General features: G+C 40.4%; 1 long non-coding RNA gene across 1 annotated transcript in view; it reads left to right on the forward strand.

Moving 5' to 3' along the window:
- LOC112059910 (uncharacterized) overlaps nucleotides 1–16203 on the forward strand; it is a 77930-nt gene extending 61727 nt beyond the window's left edge. Inside the window, exons 2-3 of the long non-coding RNA XR_006176046.2 lie at nucleotides 10105–10162; nucleotides 16067–16203. This is a non-coding gene — a long non-coding RNA (uncharacterized LOC112059910). The remainder of the gene's footprint in view (nucleotides 1–10104; nucleotides 10163–16066) is intronic.
- The last annotated feature ends 909 nt before the right edge of the window (nucleotides 16204–17112 follow it).

A 17112-nucleotide genomic window follows, 5' to 3' on the forward strand; every position in this document is an offset into this window, starting at 1 on the left:
AGGCCATTGGGAGCCTTTATTTATATTTTTTATTTTTTTCCCCTCTCGCTTATACGAGTGGAAACCAGGTGTGATATTAAGCCAGAAAGGGTTAAACAACTAGCAAGCTAAATGACCCAAATTCAACTTGTAGAGATGTGTTAGAAAAGTATGTAAATGGTAACTAGGGCCATTTCCTGTTAAATAGACTAAAGCTTTGAAATGCAAACCTGTATTGTTAGAGAATTAGAGGTAATAGTAATTGTATGTATTAACTTATATCTTGTTAGATGTTAACCATATAAACAGATGGTTCCTGTCTGTTACTATATCTATTGATTCAGAGAACAAAAGGGAATATTAACATTTAGATGAAACCTGAATGTAATAATTTCATTGTCTATATTTCTCTTTGAAGTTTGTAGTAAATTGTCTATGAACTGCTTTATGGATAATTACCATATGCTAATGAATGCAACTAGTTACCTGTGTATACATAGAAAATAGGTGATTCTACTTAAATCACAATGCTTCATCCAAGGAACACCTGTTGTCAAGAGGCTGTCAATAGCCTGCCAGAATTCTATAAAAAGAACTCTTGGGCCCTGATCCTTTTATCTCAGATGTGCTTAGGCTTCATCAGAGGAAGTTTGAGATCTTTAGTCCTATCTGGATCACCCTGATATTGGACATTGGACTGTAACCTATGGACTAATTCTGAAAGAACTCTTTACAGCTCTAAAGCTCACCATCTCTACTATGAAGCTGACCTAAGAACTCTATTCATATCTGTATGTATAATGATCTTTTAACCAATACTCTCTTTTCTTTTAAAATAAATTTTAGCTTAATTAATAAGAACTAGCTGTGAGCGTGTATTTGGGTAAGATCCAAGATATTTATTAACCTGGTGGGTAATGTGTCCAATCCTTTTGGATTGGTAGAATTTTTTATATGATGAACAAGATTTTCAGTGATCGTCATCATATTTGACTTGGCTGTCTGGGTGGGAGCTCAAGGCTGGGTTGCTTTAAGGGAACTGTGGTTTTTGGCTTCTGGGTAACCAGTAAGGTATTATAGAAGCTTGTTGAATCTAAGTATTAGAATAACCACCAGTTTGAGGGATTGTCTGCCCCATTCTTTGCAATTTGATCTGAGCAATCTCAGTGTGCCCCCCTCCGGAACTCTGATCAGACCAGGCATTTCTAGCTTTTCCATTTTCACCAAAATTAATGGGGTTCTGCCCTTTGATGCCTAGAACATTCCCTGGAGTTTTGGAATTGATTGGATGCAGTGTTCAAAAGATATCGCCTTACAGGCAGACAAACAAAGAAATGCCATCACATTGAGTGCAGGCCAGGGCCTTGTTTTATTTGGCCAATAACTTTCTACTTTAAAAAAAGTAGTCATGGTATACCTTTAGCATGACTTTGGCCCTAATATTTGTAATAGGGTCAGTTTAACTGCTCGTGCCTTAGAAATACTGGTTGGAAAGAGTGGTGCAGATCTGCAATACATTGATTTGTTTGATGACAATTAGTATGGACTAAACTGTACTAGAAAACAGGGTTTCTGTTTTTTAAGCAATTGGATTTCATTCAACCTTTTCTTGAAAAAACAAATATTTTAACAGCCTCTCCTGCCACAGGGTCCCAGTCCTGCTCTGCGTTGTGCTATCCAGTGAATACCTGTCCATCCCTAAAGACAACATGGAGAGGGATTCCTGGTACTAAAATGCACCCAAGACCCAACAGGAAAGCCCACTAGAGGGTATAGATGGAGTCAGTGCACATACTGTGATTGATAGCATGCACTAGTGAGAGGCCGATACTAGCAGTAATAAGATACAACTAGCAGCACTTCCATCTTGGCCATGAGTCAGAGCCAATGCTGGCAGAATGACCACAGAGTATACGGGTTAAATTGTGCCTTTAATGTCACAGTTTTGAGGAGGAGGGGATGTGTAGCTATACTGCCCATAAAAAGAGCACCAGAGAGATTATGCCAATTTCTCCTGGAACCACTCCTACACATGGGGGATGATGCATACCTTGCAGCAGACATTGATCTGCCGAGAATGCTCCTGCTCTACTCTGTGGGCCAATGCGGAGGAGCAAGCAAGGTCACACATTTCTTATGGCAGCCTGAGCAAGTAGTCCCTGCTCTCGCCACAGTGCAGGCAAAGGAACTGCTATTGTTCCCTAGAAAGCTACACAAGGTGTAGGGGAGCTTCTTCACCTGTGTGCAGCTGCTCAGGAGCCCCTAACAGTCCAGCTTTATGTGTAGCTGAGACTACGTTGCTTCCTCAGCCCTCACGGCTCCCACCAGTAATGTCATGATTTGACCCATAATATTTAGAGAGAGTGTATAAAATGGGCATAATTTGTTCCCCGTTAGTGATAGCCTCATAACTCGGGAGCAGTGGAGCATAGCAGGGAAAGGAGTGAGTTATGAGAAGTGGCAATAAGCAATGTACTTAGATGCTGCTTATTATAATTTCTGTTTGTGCTGTGATGGTTGATAACAAATGTCCCTGGTGAAGAGACACTTTGCCTTTTGCTGCTTTTCCCTATATATTTTGTGAGATCTCTGTTAACATCAGCTATCAAAAGAACCAGAGAAAGCAATACAAAAAGAAAGCTGTAGCTCACCGTCAGCAACAGATTGTATTGTTATGGCATTGCAACCAGAAGATACAATTACATCAGTGAAATATGTAAAAACCTATGTTGGAAACTTGAATAATAAAGAATGAAAGCGGGAAACAAAAGTTTAGAACAGTCGCAAGATATCTGCTTCTAGCTCAGCATCTTCTTACTTTGCCTGTAAAGTGACTGATTACATAACATCTCCACCTAGTGGCATTCCATGAACTGGCACTTGAATAATGTATTCTACAGCAATAATAGAAACAACGAGGAGTCCTTGTGGCATCTTATAGACTAACAAACTTATTTGGGCATAAGCTTCGTAAGCTTTTGTGGGCTAGAACTAGCAGTAATAGAATTTACCTCTTGATATTTGTGGGTTTTATTTCCATTACTATAAGTGCCTTTTGGAAGGATAATTGTATCCTCCTTTAAAAGTATTCTTCTTCTTTGTAAAATAAATATAGGGCTTTTGAAAGTTTATTGTACTAATAGCACTTGAGAAGGAAGTCTTTATTTTAGTCAGACTAAAGGTAGTTTAGGCAGGTAGTGGAAAGGGAGCCTTCCCCACTCTACAGTGCCAGTTTAGCTCACCTCTGTCATTGGGGTTCAGATAAAATCCTGGCCTCACTGGAGTCAATGCAAGAGTTGCTGCTGACTTCCACAGGGCCAGGATTTCCTCCTTCCTCTCTAGTAATGAGCAAGCACTTCGGTCTGTACTAATAGCCCATCCTGGGAGGGAATGATCAGCACTAGTCTGCTTCTTCCCTATTCCACTTCAACTTCTGCTGATTTTCCCCATTTCAAAGGGAAAACTTATTGTTAGGAGATGGGATTGTGACATCAAAGGTAGTTTCTTGCATCCTCCACTTCCCCATTATTTTCTCTGCCTCCTTCTGGCTCTGTTGGTGCCCCATAATAGATTATTGTTACCTTTGGATTATGTGTTGGGGTTGTGATATCAGAGGTAAATTGACCAAAAACTAGCTTACTATTCTTTTTCAGTCTTCGCCTTCTTCCTTAGACTGTGGAACAGTCTCAAAGGAAGTGGAGAAGACCCATTTTTGAAGCATTTGAAAGGAGACTGAGTAAAGTACTAGCAAATATGCCATAGAGAACAATCCTGCATTGCCCTGGTAAAGTACTAGATGACCTAATAGGCAGATTTAAAAATTTTATTAAAGCAAATGCTAAAATTATCTAATACACAGGTTAAGGAATAATATACTTCTGGGTATAATGCTTAAATTATCCAAAAGTACAAAGTTTGGTTTAAAAGTAATAAAATACATATAGTACATAATCTGCACTATCCCAAATTAAGGTTAATACATTTAACAATACTGTTTAGATATTAGCATCCAAATATTCTGGTACATCACTCATAAAAGGTTATACTAATAGTAGCTGTGGAAAATAAATACAGCAATGAGTGTAGATTGTCCCTCAGTAATTGAGAATTTAGGATAGGTAGTCCCTCAGTAAATACAATCCACCAGAGAAGTATTTCAGCCACTCTAGCACCTACTTACCGGTTTGCTTATGAACGTTTCCATATAAGAAGTAGAACTCTGACCATTTTATACAGCAACAGTTCAGTTTTACTGATGAAAAAATTGTAGTGGATGTGCAGCTGCTATGTAATGATCTAGAAATAATGATGGGTAATAATCTTATGAATACAGTATGGGACCTGGTTAATCAGGTCAGTCATTATATAGCTATATTGGGTTACTGGGCTTTCGTGTATGAATGTGGTGTTTTAGTTTAATAGGGAGCTGTTGGATAGACAAGGAAGAAGACAACACAATGGTTTTAGATAAACGGCTTCCTAACAAACACTTGGGAGTGATTACAAAACAGCTGACCTTTTAGCAGTGAAAATGCTACTTCCAGGCTGCAGCTCAATTACTGGCACATTGAGCAGTTAAGAAGACTCCCTGGAGAGAGGGCTGCGGAGGAGGGGGGGTGAGGAGTTGTTAGCGAGCTGGTCGCCTAGGGGACAGTCACAGAGACTGCAGGAATATCTGAAGCAGTCGGGGGGCTTCCCAAACTTCCAGGCAATGGTAATCCTTAGGCAAGATAGGCATGGGTGTAAACTGTTCTTCATTGTGCAGTCTTTTGTTCTGAAATGCTTTGGTTCTAAATAAACAATCCTTTGCTTTAAGAAGGCTATCTGGTCACTGGATATCAGTGGTCCTAGCTCCAGGAGGGTAGAGAGCTGCAGGTATTGAACCTAACAAGTCAGGCCTCCTGATGTAATCACAGTTGGTACAGAGGGGACTGCAGCCCTGGGCCTGGTCTGAGAATGAGCGAACCACGTGATTCTGCCCCAAAAGAGGTGATGGCTTGAGGCCTGAGGAAGGGAACTCAGAGACCAGAAAGGGTCAGAGATGCAGGTAGCCTGGTATCTGTGACAAAAGTCACCAGGCCTTATGTTAACAGTTGGTATAAGTCTCAGACTATGTCTACACTACGCAGCTTTTAGTGACAGGGCTGTGTCGCTACAGCAATGCCGCTAAAAGGCGTGCAGTGTAACCGCTGTTTGTTGGCTTTCCTGCCGACAAAAACCTTCCACCCCCAAATGAGTGGCGCTTGTCATCGGCAAAACTTTTGTCTTTTGGGGAGGGAGGGCTGTTTGTTCGTTTTTTTAACACCTCTGAAATCCAAAAGTTTTGTCGTTCAGTTGCCAGTGTAAACATAGCACAGTCAACTTGTGGGACTCCTTACCTGAGGAGGTTGTGAAGGCTAGGACTATAACAGCGTTTAAAAGAGAACTGGATAAATTCATGGTGGTTATGTCCACTAATGGCTATTAGCCAGGATGGTTAAGGAATGGTGTCCCTAGCCTCTGTTTGTCAGAGGGTGGAGATGGATGGCAGGAGAGAGATCACTTGATCACTGCCTGTTATGTTCACTCTCTCTGGGGCACCTGGCATTGGCCACTGTCGGTAGACAGGATACTGGGCTAGATGGACCTTTGGTCTGACCCGGTACGGCCGTTCTTATGTTCTTATAACAAAATTAATGTCAATCTTTTCCCTCCACTCTTCTCTTGTCTGAGGTTTCAGGCTTTTTCTGGACATTGTGTGTCAGCTGTGTACTCTAGTCTGTGTACTTCACTGATAACCCAATCAGACTAGGCTCTTTTTTCACCTCTCCTCAGAAGTTGTTTACCTTTCCTATGATGGACTGTAGTAAAAAGCTCATTCTAGGATTCAGTTCTCTTAAAGAAAATAAAATTTCTGGGGGGCAAAAAATCAAAAAAGGCTAAAAAAATAAAATGAAAGATACATAGTAGAAAGAAACATACCTAGACCAAGACTCCCTAGTTTTTCATAGGCCAGCCCAAATCCTTAAAGGTACACAAAAGAAATCAGAAAATATGATGCTCTTAGTTCTAGATTTCTGTGTTATTCTCATGCTCTTTGTCAAATCCTGTCTGATTCTTACCATGGAAATGTGGCAAAGGTGCAGCACTCACATCCTCTGAGACCAGGTGACCTGCTTTATTTCATCCAGTTATACCTAGAAGAATCTTAGAAGTTAATGTTTTAGTACTCTGCTACAATGAATTATATTTGCACTGGGACAATCAAGGAAGCTGTCCAATCTTGAGAAGTGGTTTTCTTTCTCTTCTGTTCCAAACATAGTAGTCACTGAACATTTCAAATTTTATTGAATATTGAATAGACCACTGTTTCTTGAGAATGAACAGGTTGATGTCTATGTTCTATCTAGAATTCCCCAGAAATTATAGACCAATCAACCTAAATTCAATACTGGAAAGATACTGGAACAGATTACACTGGTCTACAATTTTTGAGAAGTCGTCTGCTTCAGAGATAAAATGTGCTATTTATTATGTATTTTGATGTGCTGAATTCAAATATGACAATTAAAACAACTGATCGGCTACTGTTTCTAAGATATTTAAGTTTTTACATCTTATGTCTATCTATATTGTGTAGATAGTAGAGTTTTAATCATAAATTGTAAACCTAGGTCTTTTCATGTGTTTATGGTTGCTTTACATGATAATATTTCACGTGTCCTGTTTATGTAACACCTTAAAAATCAGCAAAAGGGTTATATAAATAAAATGTATTATGAAACAAAAGGCAAAAAACTATTATGTACATAGTTTAGTCCTATGCAGTGTCTACTTGGCGCTTCTTGGCTTGTCTCTTGTATTCATTAAATGGAGCATCTCTTGTCACTGTCCAGCAATAGTCTGCAAGCATTGATGGGCTCCATTTGCCCTGATAGCGTTTCTCCATTGTTGCAATGTCCTGGTGAAATCGCTCGCCATGCTCGTCGCTCACTGCTCAGCAGTTCGGTGGAAAAAAATCTAGATGAGAGTGCAAAAAATGTATCTTTAGTGACATGTTGCAACCAAGGCTTTTGTATGCCTTGAGGAGGTTTTCCACCAACAACCTGTAGTTGTCTGCCTTGTTGTTTCTGCGAAAATTTATTGCCACTAACTGGAAAGCTTTCCATGCCGTCTTTTCCTTGCCACGCAGTGCATGGTCAAATGCATCATCTCGAAGTAGTTCACGAATCTGAGGACCAACAAAGACACCTTCCTTTATCTTAGCTTCACTTAACCTTGGAAATTTTCCACTGAGGTACTTGAAAGCTGCTTGTGTTTTGTCAATGGCCTTGACAAAGTTCTTCATCAGACCCAGCTTGATGTGTAAGGGTGGTAACAAAATCTTCCTTGATTCAACAAGTGGTGGATGCTGAACACTTTTCTTCCCAGGCTCCAATGACTGTCGGAGTGGCCAATCTTTCTTGATGTAGTGGGAATCTCTTGCACGACTATCCCATTCGCAGAGAAAACAGAAGTACTTTGTGTATCCAGTCTGCAGACCAAGCAAGAGAGCAACAACTTTCAAATCAGCCACAAAGCTGCCACTGATGTTGGTCATAGTTTATGCACCTCAAAAGTTATTTCATGTTGTCATAGACTTCCTTCATATGGACTGCATGACCAACTGGAATTGATGGCAAAACATTGCCATTATGCAGTAAAACAGCTTTAAGACTTGTCTTCGATGAATCAATGAACAGTCTCCACTCATCTGGATCGTGAACGATGTTGAGGGCTGCCATCACACCATCGATGTTGTTGCAGGCTACAAGATCACCTTCCATGAAGAAGAATGGGACAAGATCCTTTTGACGGTCACGGAACATGGAAACCCTAACATCACCTGCCAGGAGATTCCACTGCTGTAGTCTGGAGCCCAACAGCTCTGCCTTACTCTTGGGTAGTTCCAAATCCCTGACAAGGTCATTCAGTTCACCTTGTGTTATGAGGTGTGGTTCAGAGGAGGAGGATGGGAGAAAATGTGGGTCCTGTGACATTGATGGTTCAGGACCAGAAGTTTCATCCTCTTCCCCTTCCTCGTCTGACTCAAGTGAGAATGATTCTGGTGCATCAGGAACTGGCAGTCCTTCTCCGTGGGGTACTGGGTGTATAGCTGATGGAATGTTTGGATAATGCACAGTCCACTTTTTCTTCTTTGACACACCTTTCCCAACTGGAGGCACCATGCAGAAGTAACAATTGCTGGAATGATCTGTTGGCACTCTCCAAATCATTGGCACTGCAAAAGGCATAGATTTCCTTTTCCTGTTCAACCACTGGCGAAGATTTGTTGCAGAAGTGTTGCAGCATATGTGTGGGGCCCACCTCTTGTCCTGATCTCCAATTTTGCAGCCAAAATAAAGGTGATAGGCTTTCTTAACCATAGTGGTTATACTGTGCTTTTGTGATGCAAAAGTCACTTCACCACAAACATAGCAGAAGTTATCTGCACTGTTCACACAAGTACGAGGCATCTCTGCTCACTTTGGCTAAACAGAAATGTGTCCCTTTGTAAAATCAAACACTGACAAATACGAGAACACAACACTGTATGATTTCTAGAGCTGATATAGGGCAATTTGTTCAGCAGAGTGATGTAAGCTTCGTTATGATTGCATCATCCATGACTTCTAGGAATAACATGATGCAATTCATATCATGTATGACGCAATACCAGCTTCAGATTGCATCATTCATTGTTTTGCCTAAAAAGCAAGTACTGTCCAAACCCAGTCATAGATTTAGTCATAGATCCAGTCAAAGATGTATTTTAGTCATTTCTGGTTTAAATTGAGATCCCTTCCCTTTATAACTCACTTATCCTCCGCCATTCCCAAGTCAAGGGTCGTATATACTGACCCAATAGCATATCTTGAAAACTAGAGCCAATCAACAATTTTAAGCATCATTTTCGTTCTCAGTGACCCAGAATTTGTAAAGTTTGACTACATTTATTTCAGAAGCATTTTGGCTGTAGAGCAGTGTTATTAAACAATCAGTCTGTAAGCACCTAGAAGATAATAGGATAAGTAATAGCCAACATGTATTTGTCAAGAACAAATCATGCCAAACCAACCTAATGTTCTTCTTTGACTGGGTTATTAGCTTAGTGGACGGGAGAAAGCAATAGATGTTATATGTCTTGATTTTAATAAGGCTTTAGACACAGTAGTCCCACATGATATTCTCATAAGCAAACTAGGGAAATGCAGTGTAGATGAAATTACTATAAAGTAGGTGTACAACTTCTTGAAAACCCATACTCAAAGAGCAGTTATGAATGGTTCTCTGTCAAACTGGGAGGACATATCTAATGGGATCCTGCAAGGGTTACTCCTGAGTCTGGTACTGTTCAATATTTTCATTAATTACTTGGATAATGGAGTGGAGGTTGTGCTTATAATATTTACAGCTGACACATTTTATTCATACTGGCTATGACCCTATTATCCTCTATATGCTTTCAAATTGATTGTTTAATAATTTGTTCCAATACCTTTCCAGATATTAAAGTTAGGCTGATAGGTCTATAATTTCCCAGGTCCAATTTAGTACCTATCTTTAAAAAGGGGAACATGTTTGCCCTTCTCCAGTCCTCTGGACCTCACCCATCCTCTGGGAGTTCTCAAAGATAATTGCTAATGGTTTCGAGATTGCTTCAGCTAGTTCCTTAAATACCCTAGGATGAATTTCATTAGGCCCTGCTGACCTGAATACATCTAACTTATCTAATAATAATAGGTAACTTATCTTACCTATTCTTTCCCTATTTTGGTTTCTGTTCCTTCCCCCTTGTTAATATTAATTATGTTGAGTATCTGGTCACCATTAACATTTTAGTGAAGATTAAATCAAAATAGACATGGAACTGCCCAGATGTTATCTGTTATTAGCTCTTCTTCCCTACTAAGTAGAGGATCTACACTTTCCTTCATCTTCCTGTTGCTCCTAATGTATTTAAAGAACTGCTTCTTGTTTCCTTTTATCTCCCTTGCTAGGTGTAAGTCATTCTGTGCACCAGGCTTTCTGATTTTGTCCTTACATGTTTATGCAATTCTGCTATACTCCTCCTTAGAAATTTTTCCATGTTTCCACTTCTGATAGGATTCCTTTTCAAGGACTTGACCTACCAAGGCCCAATAAGACTGACGCATGACTTCTGGTAAGTTTCTTAACGTGTAGGTTCTTTTATTTTTGTTAATCTTTTTTTCTGTAATGTTTTTACTTTAAGAATAAATGTGCTTGCTTACAAAAAGGCTGGGTAGTCATTTATGACTGCTGGCAGTTACAGAAGAGAAAGAAAACACAGACGCTGGCCTGTTTAGACAGCCTGGCTTGCTGAGGATATCACAGTAAGCAGGGAACTGTGCAGCCTCAAAAACCTGGGAAGGAGAGAGGGGGAGAGGGAGAGAGAGAGACAGACCAACCCAGGTCTCTACCCAAGAGAGGTAATCGCTGAGGAGTCTGGAGGCTAGAATCAATGTCCTCAAGTGACCATGGAGGGGGAATATAGGTGCAGATGCCCTGGACTGGGATCATTTGTTCTCCATAATTCCAAACAATATGAAATATGACTTCTGGATAGATAGTTTCCCCTCTGTCAAATAAGCAGATTTTAATAACATTTAGCATTGTGATTTTACAACTTTTGTTTGTAAATGATTTTATTGTGCTTTATTTTTTTTCCATTGGCAGCTGGTAGCAAAGGGAGTCTACTCAATTCCTGATCTTTGATATTGGCAAACAGTGATGCAAAGGATCAGGATTCTATTAAGTTTCACTTCAGAACAAATTGAAAAGAGGGAACAGCCAGTGAAGCAGAAGCAAAATACAAGTGGGTGAAAGAGAGAACACAAATGAGAAGAAGTAGCAAATGACACAGAATTGGAGAAGTGGACACAAAATGTAGCATGAGGAGAAGGGTTATGGCTAATAGTTATTACTTTAAAAGTGTACTCTTAAAACTAGTGCAATATCATTTGTTTAAAGATGAGGCCCTAATTAAAACAGCATATTTAAACATAACTTTCATTAGTTTCAAGTGAATAACTAAAAGCACTCAGTTTAACAGAGAAAAAAGTAGTTTTAAAAAAGTCAAAATTAAAAAAATCACAAAATGGTAGCTATTAGTATGAAAAAATGACTGTACAGTGAAGAAGAGTTATGCAAAAAACCAACAGAAAAAGATCCTAATCTGCTCCAAGCATGTGACAAGCCATGTTGTATTACTCCAGCAGATGGAGCAGGAATTCAGAAGCAGCCTTTCTTTCAGTTTCTCCACAAATTTAAAAAGCAACAAAAAATGCACAGCTAAATTGTCCTTTGTCCAAACTAAGTACACTGCATTTTGCTGTTGTACAGTTGTGTGTAAACAAATTATTTTGTCCCTGTAAACATCAGGATGTTGGTACCAAAATCATTAGAATTTTTTTTGTCTCTATTTTTTTTTCTTTTAAATTGGTAAAGGCTGTAGAACTAGCGCTTAGCATGCTTATATCTGGGCATGCGCTGAAGGGAGAAAGACTTCAACCAAAGGAAAAGGAGGAGAGAGGGGAAAAAATATACTGAAAGAAGAGGGAAGAGAAGAGAGAAATAAAAACTAGTAAATGCTGGAAGAGAGGATTTTATTCCTAGTATGTTCCTACACTAAGTGAGGAGATATGAAAAGAGGGGTAGAAGACAGAATAGAAACAGATGGAAAATTTAGATATGTGAAATTATTTTCTTTACAAATTGGTGTTCACATGGGTGTTCCTGCAGCCATACCATCTAAGACTTCTGACCTTATAAACTAAACAGGTTTAGTTTGGTCAGTAATTAGATGGCAGACTTCCAAGAAAAACCCATGAGCTGCAGAAAGTACTGTTAATATAGTGTTCTTCCCTCTGCTCTAAGTTAGTATTGAGACAGTGCTTTGGGAAAGTATGCAAGGTCATTGTGCTGCTGATGGGGGAGGGGAGGCACTGAGTTATAAAATGGAGGTTCTGACCACTTAAAGTGATTAAAGATCCCATGGCACTTTTCATAAAAGTTGCAAAGTCCCAGTGTCCTGGATGAATTCTAACTCACTTAATAACATTCTACCTAAACCACTACTGCAGTTTCAGCTGGATAGAATGTAGCATTTGCTACACTTCTACTACCGGCAGAATGCAGAGAAACACTCAATTGTTCCATTTTATTTTGAGGGCTACATTATAATCTAATCTGATTTCCTACCCAGTAGTTACTACATCAAGCCCCTAACTTCTGTTCGATCTTTTAGAACATGTACTCTTGATTTAGAGATTTCAAGAGACTAAAAATCTACTACATCCCTTTGTATGTTGTTCTAATGGTTAATTACCCTGTTAAAATGTGAGCTTTATTTCAATGCTAATCTGTCTAGTTCAGCTTCCAGCCTTCATCGTATTAAAACATGAACTCATACAAGGTAGGAGATGGAAAAGGCATATTAGCTCATTCAGTCACTATCCCTTCCACTGGAACCCCACCTGTGATTTAGTTACAGAAAAGGCACAATAAGCCCCTCTATTTACAAGTGCAGAGCTTCACTCCACCCACTTCCTGACTTTTCTTTCCTGTCTCCTCTCACAGGGAATAAATCAGTCATGTGATGAAAGAGGCTGTTGTCTGTAAGGCTCCTGCCTCGTTTGTTACACAAGCTTGGGAAAGGCAAGTCTGGGCCTGCCCAAAATTAAAGGCCCTTGTCCACAACTAAGAGGTATGCACCACTAAATCCAGGCTTCAGTAGATTATGGAGGGCCACAGATGAAAGAGCAAGAGCAGGAGCAGGAAGGAGGTCAGAGGTAACGAATCAGGAATCTAGAAGGGAACACCAAGCAAAGAATCTGACAGAGCCCACTGCTCTTCAAAGGCAGCTAGGGACTCAGTGGACACTGCTCGGAGGAACTCTCCTGGAGGCATGATCGTACGAGGGATCAGAAATAGGCCCCATGATTGCAGAGCATCGCCCCCATCCAGCTGTCTTGGCCAGTGCCAAGAGGAGTTTGGCAAGGTGGTCCCGTGACTTTACAGGACCACACATGGGATGTGAGGAAAAGTGCAGCCAGAACTTCCGCAAGAGGTTCTGGAGTTGGAAAGTATGTAGTATTTGAAGTACTAGGGACAGGTGCATCTAGGCCCACCCAAAACTAAAGGCCATCCCCCACAACTAAGGGAGAGGAACCACCAAGGCCAGGCTCCAATTAATTACAAAGGACAACAAACGAGAAAACAGAAATGGGAGTGAGGTTCAAGATTGAAAATCAAGAAACCAGATGTGGACACTGAGCAGAGAACCCTGGACAGCACCCATTGTTCCTCAAAGGTGAGCAAGGAATCAGTGGACACTGCCCAGAGGAACTCAGCCTAGAGACATGACCGAACAAGGGAATGGAAGTAGGCCCCAGTTACAGAGAAACCCCCTGTCTAGCTTCCTCCACCTGGTGTGATGAATGGCCATGTTGGCCAGTGTTAGGAGGAGGTTGAAAAGGCTGTTCTGTGACTTTGTAGGCCCATGGATGGGATGTGCATAAATCAGGTGGCATGGGATAAAAATGCAGCCAGAACCCCAGTAAAAATCTGGAGTCAGAAGGTGTGTACTGACCAATAAAGTGATGCAGGATTCAAATTTCTCAGGGGGGAAAAACAGGCTATAGGCATCTCAAACTGGGTACCCAAAATTCATATATATATTTTTTTTTACTTTAATCTCTCTGTGTCTCAGTCCCCATTTGTAAAATGGGAATAATAATATTCCCTCATCTCTGAAAATAAGTTAATTAATGTTTGTGAACCACACAGAAAAGCCTATGAGGAAATAAATAATTCCTCCATCAAAGCCAGGTTGATTAGTGTGCAGTAAATAAGTCATAGGGCTACTTGTTGAACAAGGAGAAAACTGAATAGCTGCTCATTCAGTTAGCACTGTCCCTCCTTGGAATGAGCCAGAAGTGGAAAAAAATAGCACATGGTCATGTGATTTAAAGACTGTATCATCATGGATATGCACAAGAGGGCCAAATTAACATTGCAAAGGCAACCTTCATTCTGGCATTTCCTAACGTTTGAGTGCTTGACTTTGCAACCTTAATAATGTTCTTTTAATTTAGTTTTTTTAATAATTATATCTGCCACATACATGCTGGATCCCTCTTTGCCATATACAAACACACACAAAATGTCTTTGCTCTCTGTAAAGTCCAAGTGACTCTTCACAACTGTTCGCTGCTGGATGGTCAGAGAGCTTTCTCGTGAGCAAAGAACAGTCTATTTCCAGTTCCAAGAGGAAAATGCCCCCATTATCTGCCATGGATTATTTTATTAGGAATTCTTCAGCTGCTGATGACTAGTTATTTCCCAGGGGTAGAGTCTGTTATTCTCCGGATGTTAGCACAATAACAGGGTTTGTTTAAAAAAGTATTTCAACAACAGAAATATTTCCAAGCTATTGGTTGCAATTTAAGTGAGCAAAAAACTGATGACTTCACCATGTGTTTCTCTGCTCTGCTCTCAAACAATAGATCTAATTCTGTAACCCTTACTCAAGCAAAACTCCTGCTAACTTCAATGGCTAAGAAATTAAGGACTCCTCTCCATAAACAGTTAATCTGAAAAGCAACCAGCCCTACTTGATCTTGCTATTCAAAACCAAAGGAAACAATTTTATATGAGAGTTTTAAATATGCTATTTTTAGTTCTACAACAGCTCAGTTAAATACACCTTTAAAAATACTACATTTATCTGATTTGTGCGCTAGGGTAAAGAATAACTACTCAGGAGTAATGCTTGCAAGTCCTCCCTTTTTTAACTATTTACATACACTAAAAGCATTTAACTCCATTTTGTTGCATTTAAAAACAATAACATTTAGAAGTCTACCTTTAGCTATTTAGATGACATTTCTGTCATACATATAGTGAGAATATCTATGGCTACGTCCTCACTACGGGGCGGGGGTGTCGATTTCAGCTACGCAAATTCAGCTATGCGAATAGCGTAGCTGAATTCAATCGTATCCGAGCCGACTTACCCCTCTGTGAGGACGGCGGCAAATCGACCTCCGCGGCTCCCCCATCGACGGCGCTTACTCCTACCTGTGCTGGGTGGAGTACAAGCATCAATTCAGGGATCAATTGTCGCGTCCCAACAAGACGCGATAATTTGATCCCTGAGAGATCGATTTCTACCCGCCGATTCAGGCGGGTAGTGTAGACGTAGCCTATTACATTTATCTTGCGTAATATTTTTTTATCTCAGGTTGCTAAGGTACTTATCCCTATACAAATATTTTCACAGTATGTGAGGCTTGTTAAGTTATAATTGTTAAAGACACTCCCACTTTTTCCTTCTATCTTCTTTTCTTATTCTCCAATTCAGGAAAGGTCATTGCTCAAGGCCAATTCAGCACAGCAGAAACTAGCAGAAGTTAAAACAGTAAATGCATTAAAAAAAAATCTTGAAAATGTTCAACTCCTCCCCCCAAAATTTTGAAAACTTTGAAACAAAACAATTTAAAATTTGTTCACAAATATAGGTTTTTGTTTTCCAGCCAGCTCTATAAATTACGTTGGTTGTGATGAATTTTGGATTTCCTGTATGAATTTATAAATATTATGTATGACCTGGTTACTGTGCGGTTTTACTGTATGCATATATTGAGTTAATTCAATAGCAGGATTGTCAGGAAATACACCCAGGAAAGGGGAGGTGGATCTCAATATACACCTCTCAGCAAACACTTCAGGAATGATACAAGAGCCATCAGCTTGTATGTTCTACCTCTGAGCCTGTATAGCTCACCAAACTGATGTTGGGCAGTAAGTCCAAGTCCAGAAAACTGGGGAAAAAAAGAACCATAGCAGGAAAGTCCCATAAGGACTTACCTGGGTTTTTGAAAACTGACACTCAACCCCCTCTCCTTCCTCCCCCCCCCCCCCCCCCCCCCCCCCGAGATTAGGAGTCCGAGGTAAAATAGGCATGCCTAGGACACTAGGTATGATAGATATGCAAATAACCCTTGTGTTGTTTCTATGGTTAAATAAACAATACTTTTGTTTTAAGAAGGCAGTTCTGGGTCACTATAAACCACGGGTCACAGATTCCTGAAGGGAAGAACCACAGGAACCCAAACCCACTCAGACCTGCTGGAAGGCACAGCTGATCCACAGGGTACTACAGCCCAGTACCTGGTCTGAAGAAAGGAGAATTGTGTGATTCTACCCTAAAGACAGGTAAGGGAACAAGACCTGATACCATTAAGAGTGCACTTGAACAAATCAGAGATTCAGCTAGCCCTGTAACCGTGAATATACATACATACTACCTATATGGTCCACTGCCTGGAGGGTTTGGCCATTCATTGTGATAGTAGGCTCTACATAAGGCTTTCCTGGTGCAGGCTGGTACATCACTTCTGTCTTCTTGATGTTGATTGTGAGACCTAAATTGTCATAAACTGAAGAAAAATAATCCATACTCCGCTACATATCAGACTCAAATTTGGCATTCAGGGAACAGCCATCAGCAAATAGAAGATCATGAACAGTCACTTCCTGTACCTTTTGTCTTCTCCTATAGTCTCTTCAAATTGAAGAGCTTGCCATTAGTCTGGTATCTGATGCCAATCCTGGCGTCAGTCACAAAAGGCATCTGGAAGCATGGCAGAGAAAATCATACTGAAGAGGGTTCACCTACGTCAGCAGTACACTGTCACATGCAGTTCACATTGATGGTGAAACCAACACCAGATTTTCCAAAGCAAGCGTGACCTTTGGCAGAATACGTGCAAATGTGCGGGAGCGAAGAGACATCAGTCAGACAAAACTGAAGGTCTACAAAACCATTGTGTTTGCCAACTCTGAGGTATGTATGCAAAGCCTGGATGGTGTACAGATGCCATGCTATGAAGCTGAATCACTCTCAGGAAGGCCAGAAGACACATTTCAAAGGACTCTTCCAAGTTATCCTTGAGGTGTTTCAACATTAAATTTCTCTGTGTGCACTAGTAACTGCAGAACACTGACGAGGGAGGAACCGATAAACCATCTCATGGAAGAAAAGGCAAAAACAGCCTGCGATGTGCTGGGTGTTTGCAAAACATGATGAAA

Source organism: Chrysemys picta, chromosome 2 (assembly GCF_011386835.1).
Source record: "Chrysemys picta bellii isolate R12L10 chromosome 2, ASM1138683v2, whole genome shotgun sequence".
Classification (NCBI taxonomy): domain Eukaryota; kingdom Metazoa; phylum Chordata; order Testudines; family Emydidae; genus Chrysemys; species Chrysemys picta.